The sequence below is a fragment of the Cornus florida genome, unplaced genomic scaffold (assembly GCF_030987335.1).
Source record: "Cornus florida cultivar Cherokee Brave unplaced genomic scaffold, ASM3098733v1 CherokeeBrave_3.0.0_Hap2_Chr09, whole genome shotgun sequence".
Taxonomy (NCBI): Eukaryota; Viridiplantae; Streptophyta; class Magnoliopsida; order Cornales; family Cornaceae; genus Cornus; species Cornus florida.
This window is the reverse complement of record NW_026775579.1, coordinates 48,992,311-49,002,075: the sequence shown is the minus strand read 5'-3', so window position 1 is coordinate 49,002,075 and position 9,765 is coordinate 48,992,311. Positions and strand designations below refer to the sequence as shown.

The following is a 9,765-nucleotide window of genomic DNA, read 5'->3' as shown; positions in this document are numbered from 1 at the left end:
TAAAGAATCCAGATGCAGAAGCAAGAAACAAAGCGATGGTCTCCCAAGGCACAACACGCCTCTAAGACACTAAGATGACCTTCCATGAGGTCAAGAAACTCAAGGGAAAACATAAACGTGGAAGCAAAGGGTAAACCAAGGTCTCTAGAGATACAAACCATCCCTAGGACACTAAAGTGACTTTCCATGAAGTCATGAAACTCATGAGAATAACCAAGAGTGGAGACTAGGATAAAAAGGTCAAATGATACTCTATGGTACCAATGACACCCAAGAGAACTAAGTCTAGTCCAACTAGACCATGTGCGCCATTAAACGGCTTGAACAAGATCAACAAGGTCAAGTGGGAATGAATGAAATAAGGTTAACCTATCTAGGCAACAAACCAAACAAGACCTACGAGACAGCTCCATTTTGGTCGACCGAAATGGAGCATCGGTTTACCGAAATGAGCCAAGAAAAGAAGGAAAAATGAGATGTGTTTCGGTCGACCGAAATGAGCCATCGGTCGACCGAAATGGGTCCAAATCCTGAAAAAGGCTACTGGAATTGGAACTTTACTGAAACAATTGAAACCAAAGGAGGTTCGGTCGACCAAACTGGCATTTCGGTCGACCGAAATGGCTCGATAGAGTGCATATGAACCTATTATGCACTTGAATGATGAAAAGACTCTAAGTCTTCATTTGAATCCCCCATAGCACGATGAATTTACATTATATGCTAATGTGTGATGATGTGAACATACACACAAGTGTAATATGATATTTAAGACACGTCCCAATGGTCCGCGGCTTCAAAATGTTAAGAATGCAAAATATGACCTCTCAACGGCCAAAATTACCTAGAAACACTATAAATGAAACCACAATGCAAAACCTAGAATGAAATAGTGTTTGGCCCTTGGCCACACCTTAAATATGATCATAGAAACCCTATGAAAGAAAAAGAATGGAGTTCCCACACCCGATGCCAAAGTTATGCAAGAATGACTTAGTATTTTTCAATATTTTCATATTAAACCTTGAAAACGAAAGTGCATAGGATACAAGATACATGTTATTAGCCTCTGGCCTCATCTCATACATGTTGAATACAATGAAAAGAGTATACTTATGTACACATTACACACACGAATCAAAGAATACAAGTTTGAGCATATAAAGCTACAAAACAGTATTTTATGTTAACACTTGCATGAAATTGAAACTTAAGAGCTAAAAGTCATCCACGGAGTGATAAGCATCACGAACCAAGTCTTCGTACCTAAAACAGCCCCCCAATAACTTCGGGATGAGTAAACAAGTTTACTCGTAGAGAATGAGCATGCATGACTCGATTTCTTTAGAGATTTTTAGACTGACATGCAATAGTTCAAAAGGATCATGCCATCTAATGTCTATGTTAAGGTTAGACTCAGGGAGCATCCTAAGCTACCATGGAGTACTAATAACAAGAATCATGATATAAACACATATGAAACAAGTCAAGATTTGGGACAATCCAAGAATACGACGAGTTTGTACTAGAATACAAGGATCACATCATCAATGCAATTTACATGATTGGGGCATACCAATTAACATGACAAGAAGCATACTCGGAATCAAGAACAAGGCATAATATCTATGCAAGTAAACGTGGATAGAATACACGACATGAAGTATACTTGAAATCAAGAACAAGGCATAATGTCTATGCAAGTAGACAAGGATGGAACATTCCATAAAACACGAAAAGAAGTATACTTGAATCACGAATAAGGCATAATATCTATGCTAATGACAAGATTAGAGTATTCTAATTTATACGATAGGAGTCATGCAAGAAATCAAGAATAAGGCATAATATCTATGCAAATAACAAGATTAGGATAATCCAATTAGCAAGACAAGAGTTATACACGAAATCAGGAACAAGGCATAATATCTATGCAAATGAACAAGGATGGAACATTCCATAAAACACGAAAAGAGTCTTAAATCTTCAAGGAATACAACACTTGAAATTTAGGGAATAAAATTACGAATGAAGCATAAAATCTATGCAATGAAACAAGATTGGAGCATTTCACATACACGACAGGTTTAAATCGTCAAGGAATAGCAACTTGAAATTTAAAGAGTGAAATCAACCAATGTGGAAACTTGGATATCGCCCAGATTAAAACCGTACTCTTGGGATCACTTTAGGGTTACTAACCCATGGGTACCTTCCCCTACTACGCATTATAAGATAACCGTTTTGTTGGGATCACTTTAGGGCTACTAACCTAAGGGTACCTTCCCCCAATGCGCACTGTGGATAGGGAGCTCTCTATCTCCCGTACTAGAACTAAGTCCTAGCTATGTCATTTCTTAATTGATATCCCAAGTTCCAAAATCAACATGTTGTGCAAGTCAAGATAGTATCAAAATACTAGAAACACATTAACCACGTTTCATGCACAACCAAGATTTTGAAACATACAAGTCATGCCCTAAGTTCATAACTATAATGGCATGTGAAATGACGAGAAATCATGGTATGCATCTACGTAGACTACAACCATGGTAGATAGCGCAAGAAATCCATTGACGCAATTATACCACAAGTATAAGATTAAGGATTTAATTATTTATTAAGCAATACATGAATAATTAAATCATTCCGAGACAGTGATACAAGTTCATTAAGCACATTAATGAAACCAAGATACACAGGGTCACGATGCTTAATACAAGAAGCAAGTCCATGAAATACAAGTTCATTTCATACAAGACACAACCATGTGAGTTAAGTTCCATACAATGGAATTAATTAAATATAAGTTTCAAAACTTATCCGATTATTCTCAAATTGATACACGTGAAAGAACTTGTCAAGGAAAACACGAATGCAAGGTTAGAAACCTAATCAAGACCAAGGAACCATTGAATGGATTTGAATTAATACTTTTAATTAAAATCTCCAGATTTTGAAACTCACCCAAATAGTCTCAAATTAATATATGTTATACAACATGTCAAGACTTGATTTACTAGCACGATACAAGTACATTCCATGCAAGGTACGACTATGAGTATTAAACTTTAATACTAGAAAAATAATAAATGAAAGGTTTCAAAACCTAATCAAATATTCTAGATTAAACATATGTGAAACTACATAGCATGCATATCACGAATATCAAGTCAGAATTCTAATGGAGTGAATAGTACACTCGGAATAATTTAATTAATCAAATTAATTAAATATTTCTAGATTTCAAAACAACTCTGATTACTCTCAATTTAATCTATGTTGAAGAGCATGCTAGGGCCTAATATAATATGCTAACACATATTGATTTCAAGCTAGTTAAGGCTATGTGATTTAATCTTTCATCTAAGATAAATATTAAATAAAAGCTTTAATACTTATTCAAATATTCCAATTTTAATACACGACAATGAACATATCAAGGGGCAATATAATATCATACTACATGTTTAAACCAAGTCATGAGGAACTGGGAAAATCAGATCCCGTACAAGAAAAATAAATAATAAAATCTCTAGATTTTATATTTAATCATGCAAACAAGTTGTATACGCATCACAAGCATGCAATATAACAAGAATCATAAATTATAACACCCCCTACCTCAATTTGAGATGAAATCTCAAAAGCCACCAAAGTGAAACGGCTCCGAATCCGACGATACCGCGAGGTTATGTCGGGGACAACGCCGTGAACAAGAATCCCCAAGAAGCCCCATGAAAACCACAACTTGACCTCAAACCCGAACTCAAGAAATGGTCAGAAATGGCTTCTAATAAGGGTGAAAGATGCGCATCGCCAAGAGAAGCATCGAACGTTAAGGCCGAAGACTTTTCCTTTAAGAAAAGTGAACCAAAGGAGGAGAGAGAAGGTGGCAGCCATGGCTGCCATGAGATTCGGCCAGGAGGGAGTAGAGAGAGAGGAAAGTTTGACTTTTTCTCTTAAGGCTTCTATTTATAGAAAATCTCAAAAAGTGCCCCGAAAGGGTCCCACCAGGTCCGAAAAAGTGGATTTTGAGTAGACGCGCTCAAATGGCAAAACTTTATGAATGAAAAAGATTCCAAATGAGAAAATATGAATAACAGAAGAAACGGCGTCAAAAATTAAGTCCCGAGCAGAGAGATATGCCCCAAACAAGTTCGGCGGCAACCGGGGTCAAAAACTCTGAAACTGGAGAAAAACGACCAGAATGGAATTCTAAGAGTATACGACTTGATGAAATGTGGAAATGAATCCCGTACAAGGATCCAGGCTCCAGACAAGGTATTTTGCAATAACTTTCGTTAATTGCACAATAACCCCTACAAAAAGGGTTAATTGCAAAACTGCCCCCGAATGAAAATATCTTCCAAAAGATATTTTCTTAGATACCCCTGAAATAAAATATCTTCAAAAGATATTTATGAAAAACACCCCAAGAAAAGGAATTAATTCCAAAGAATTGTGCATCCATGCCCCTACGAATACTGGGAGCAACCAAAGTACTTTCTTACAAAAGTAAAGATACGTATTTCGTAGAAACCACTCAAGATCAAGATATGTGAAGTCAAAATCTAACTCCAAGCATGAAAAGTGAGGTTGTGCCAAAAATTGACAAACGGGGAAAAGACAGAATAGGGAAAAGACAAAATAGTGCATAGTGTCGAAAAACGAAAAATGTGGAAATGACTCGGTCCTCAAAGGAAGTTGTCAATCCAAACAAAAAAGTCTCAGAAACCATTTTCGAGCACTAGAGATGACACTAAGTGACGAGAAACAAGGCTTAGAACAGAAAATTAAACAGAAAAAAATTCATCCGTAAAATTTCAGGAAAAAGGAAAGGGAGTCAAATGACCGGGTCATTACACCAAGGTCTCGTGCCTCACCTCCAAGATCAAGCACCATCCATTAAGGATCGAGCATCATCCATTGATGCTCGAGTATTAAGCCTTAGATGCTAGAGCCTGGTACCTAGTGCTCGAGCATATGAAGCTTGGATCGAGCAATGTTAAAGGAGTTCAACCGCAAAAATATTCTAAGTGTTGAAGAAAAAAACGCTTCAGAAAATAGTTGAAGAAAATTGGCTAAGTGTCAATGTGATGATCGAGCACCATTTACTGAAGCTCGAGCATCTATCCAGAGAAGCTTGAGCATTGATCCTCATGCTCGAGCATGAACCCTAAAGCTCGAGCATCCGTTCCTGAAGCTCAAGCCTTCCATGACATGTCAGATTAAAAACTGCGGGATTACTTTTTTTAGCAGCTGTATCTCATCCCAATTGGGCTAGAAGACCTTAAAGCCCACCAAATACATATTTTCTTCTATAAAAGAAGGCGTAAGCCTTGATAGAAGAGGTCCAAAATTTCAATCTCTTTTGACGATGTTATTCAGAAGGCTGAAGGTGTGGTGGCTTTTAGGGTTCCTACAACCTTAAAAGTGAAGATCCTGAGAAGAGAAGTGCCGTCTGTGATGATGGAGATCAACTCAACATAGATGCAATCCAATCTCGTCATGAGTAGCTAAACCCTTTCTTAGGGCACTGTTGTAACTCAATCCACAATTATGGTTTGATTGTTTTAACTCTGGGATTGTTTTAATATATGATTATTTTTCTTGATTATATGGCTATGAGCACTTGAGACAACTCAAGTGGTTTTCATGCTAAAATAGATTATAAACTGTTATTCTCTTATCTTAGATGTAGTAGTTTGTTCTCTATTCCCAACCTATCTTGTTGTGCTGTATCTGGCAGAGCCCTGCCGGACACGAGAATAGAGGTCATATAATGGTACTTTAATGTTTTTTTACAAAAGAATGTTTTCATAATCTATGCTTAGGAAAGGTGGTTTATTCGCAAAGTAGTTAAAGTAAGTAGAGTAGGTAGGCGGATTGTCCACGCTAACCGCAAATAGGTTATAGTTAGTAAATCTTGTAAAACATCTTTCTTTAAAACCTGAATTGAATGAATGTTATTGAGTTCAATTATTTTGGAAAATATCATTGTTAAATTCCCAGAGTTAGTATAATTAACCATAATATGATGGTTGTGGTGAAGTCAAAGCCCTTTCTCTCTCTGATCAGTTAAATTAGTTTAATTTGTGCTATTTAAAATATTGTGTTATAATTTTAGTTTGCTAAATTATGACAACCAACAAATTTTCCAACCAGTTACCTGTAGACCAATAAAACTAAATTGAAAACTGAGTACAAATCTCACCTCCCTGTGGGTTCGACATCCTCTCTATGAAGAACTATCCTACACGATATCGTTCGATTGTGAGAGACACATCAAATTTTGGCGCCGTTGCCGGGGAGATTATTTTTGTTTAGTTTTTAATTAGTTATTTTGGTTTACCAGTCTTCGGACTTTTTGATATCTCATCTAAATTTTTTTTCTTTTCAGGTACAAATTAGCAGTGAGGATAAAGATGCTTAAAGGAGAAAAGCTTCGGTTTATTAAACCTTTTGTGAGTTCTTATTATTTTTCTGTTACTTGGAATATTTTCTTTTTGATACTATCAGGATTAGTGGAACCAGTGCATGTTAACTCGCCAAACTAAGTCAAAACCTTTAGTGCATGATCCTGAAATAGAGAGAACTTTGAGTTAGTTAAGAAAACTTAAAAAACACTTGAATAATATCGATAGTTTATCTGAAATTATGGCTGAGCAACATAATGCATCGGGTAATAATGGTAATGGTAATGGAGAACGGGGTCCACCTGTTCCTTCACAATAACAATTGAGGAACCATTTCATTCCTACCACATATACTTCCCCTTCATGTTTTGTTTTTCCGGATACTGATGTAACCCATTTTGAGATCAAGCCTGCTATGATCCAAATGCTTCCTACCCTCCATGGGTATGCAATAACGGATCCCTATAAGCACTTGGATGTGTTCTTGGAATTGTGTTCAATTACCAAGTTGACCACTCTTACCAATGATTCATTCAGAATGCGTCTTTTCCAGTTCTCTCTCAAGGACAAAGCAAGAACTTGGTTGGAGTCCCGTCCTCCAAATTCCATATCTTCATGGGACATGTTGCAACAAGTTCTTGAAGAAATATTACACTGTGGGTAAAACCACAAAAATGAGAAGAAAAATCATGGCATTTTCCCAAATCCCGGGAGAACAGCTCCATGATGCATGGGAGAGATATAATGATCTTCTAAGAAAGTGTCCACACTATGATATTGCTCAGTGGCACTTAATACAGATCTTCTCTGATAGTCTTACAGACTCGTATAGAAATATGGTTGATGTTTCTAGTAATGGAGCTTTTCTGCGTAAGAGTCCGGTTGACGCTTGGGAACTGTTTTAGGCCCTAAGGGAAAACTCAGTGTAACATGCTTCTTCCTCTAGGTCTAGGTCTTCACCTGGAATGCAAAAACTTAATTTTTTTTTTGAGGTAGACAAACCTAATGAGTTAGCCGCTCAAATAGAAGCCTTGAACCGTAGGTTCGATCAAATCCTATCATCTGGCTTTGCTCCTGTTGCTAATCCATAAACTACCTTGCCAAAGGAAGTTTGTTCAATCTGTGTTAATCCTAACCATTTTGCTGATGCTTCCCCTATGCTGGGACAATCATCTGATATCCCACAGGAGCAAGTGAATGCTGCATTCTCTAGACCAGCTTATAATCCATATTCTGCTACATATAAACCTGGCTGGAGAGATCATCCCAATCTGTCATGGCTTAATCCAAATCAAGGAACTACTATTCCCCAGTCTCAGGGACAGTACCAAAATTCATCAAACCCTATGCCACAAAATAATTTATTTAACCAATCTGGTATTTATCGTCCACCTCAATTTAGGAATCAACCCATTCAAGCTACAAATCTTCCACCTCCTCCTAGAAATTCTGCTTTTGAGGAACAAGTATGCTCTTGGTGAAATTAAAGCCAATACCTAACTTCTTAATTCTCATTCTTAAGCTATAGCAAAGCTAGAGGCACACATTGGGCAAATAGCGAGTACTCTATCTTGAAGAGAGGATGGAAAGCTGCCTAGTCAGCCAAAAGCCAACCCGAAAGGGCAGACTTACATGATTGATGGAACTAATTCCTCAGGTATTCATCATAAGCAAGTTCAGGCTATCACTACATTGAGGAGTGGTAGAGTGGTTGATAATCAAGTTGAAAAAGGATAGGAGAAAAAGAAAGACTTAGGATTCCCATTGTTCCTATCATCCAAAATCCACATCCGAAGGATGATTCCTCAAATGTTATTCCACAATCCATAAGAGGAGTTTAATATGGAGTCACTTTTTCATCTACTCCTAACCCTGAGACAGCTTATAAACCAAAAGCACCTTATCCTGAACGTCTCAAGGAACCCTCCCACTTTGGTAAACAAAGGGAGAAAATTCAAGATATGATGGAGGTCTTTAAACATGTCAAAATTAATCTTCCTCTACTCGATGCTATAAAGCATATTCCAGCCTACTCCAAATTTCTAAAGAACTTATGCATTCTTAAGAGAAAATCCAGAAGCCAAGTTCCTAAGAAAGTTTGTCTCACCGAGTATGTTAGTGTTATTCTTAAGTATAACACTCCTCTAAAGGTTAAAGATCCTGGTGCCCTTACAATTTCTTGCATCATTGGAAATAATGTGATAAAGCGAGCACTTCTTGACCTTAGAGCAAGTATGAATCTTATTCTTTACTCGGTATATGAGAAGTTAGGTTTGGGAGAGTTTAAACCTACGTCGGTTGTTCTATAGCTTGCTGACTGTTCTGTGAGACAACCACGAGGTATTGTTGAAGATGTACTCATAAAAGTGGACAAGTTTTATTTTCAAGTCGATTTTCTAGTTCTTGATACAGAAACGGTCCATGATTCCAAAAAATATATTCTAGTCATTCTTAGTCGACCTTTTCTAGCTACAGCAAATACTTGCATTAACTGTAGGACTGAAACCATGGATTTATCTTTTGGAAATATGAAAGTCAAGTTGAACATCTTCAATGCTATTCATCATCCCCACGATGATAGTGAATGCTTCTTCCTTGATGTTATTGATGAGTTGGTTGAGGAATCACTCCCAACTATTTTATCCAAGGATCCTTTAGAAGCTTGTCTGAATCACTTCAATTATAAAGATTTTGATATTGATTCTTCAATAGCTGAAGTGAATTCTTTGCTAGATTCCACTCCTATCATAGATTTTCCTCCATGGAAATCTAGGTTAGAGCCGCTTCCACCACTTTCTAGTACTCCGCCTATTCCTTCTTTAGAGTCTCCACCTAAGCTTGAGCTTAAGCCACTACTGGAAAAGCCCAAGTATGCTTTCTTGGGTTTAAATGGCACCCTCTCGATGATCATTGCTTCCAATCTTACAAGTTCCCAAGAAAGTAGTCTCTTAAAAGTCCTTGAGAAAAATAAAGAAGCTATTGGGTGGAATGTGGCTGATTTGAAAGGAATTAGCCCTATAATTTGTATGCATCAGATTCATTTGGAGGAGGATTCTCGATCATCTTGGGAACTCCAACGAAGATTGAATCCTAATATGAAGGAGGTCATTTTGAAGGAAGTTGTGAAGTTGCTAGATGCGGGAATAATCTACCCCATCTCAGATAACAAGTGGGTGAGTTCTACTCAGGTAGTACCCAAAAAGACAGGTATTACAGTAGTTGAGAATTTCGAAAGAGAATTAGTTCCACAGCGTACCACCACTGGATGACGTGTGTGTATTGATTACCGGAAACTTAACTCCGCTACTAGAAAATATCATTTTCCACTTTCATTCATTGATCAGAT

General features: G+C 37.3%; 1 non-coding gene across 1 annotated transcript; it reads right to left on the bottom strand.

Annotated features, from left to right (window-relative positions):
* Positions 1 to 7,090: 7,090 nt before the first annotated feature.
* Positions 7,091 to 7,197, bottom strand: LOC132275738 (small nucleolar RNA R71). The gene has a single exon (XR_009470725.1). It is a non-coding gene; the product is annotated as a small nucleolar RNA R71 (small nucleolar RNA).
* Positions 7,198 to 9,765: the final 2,568 nt, after the last annotated feature.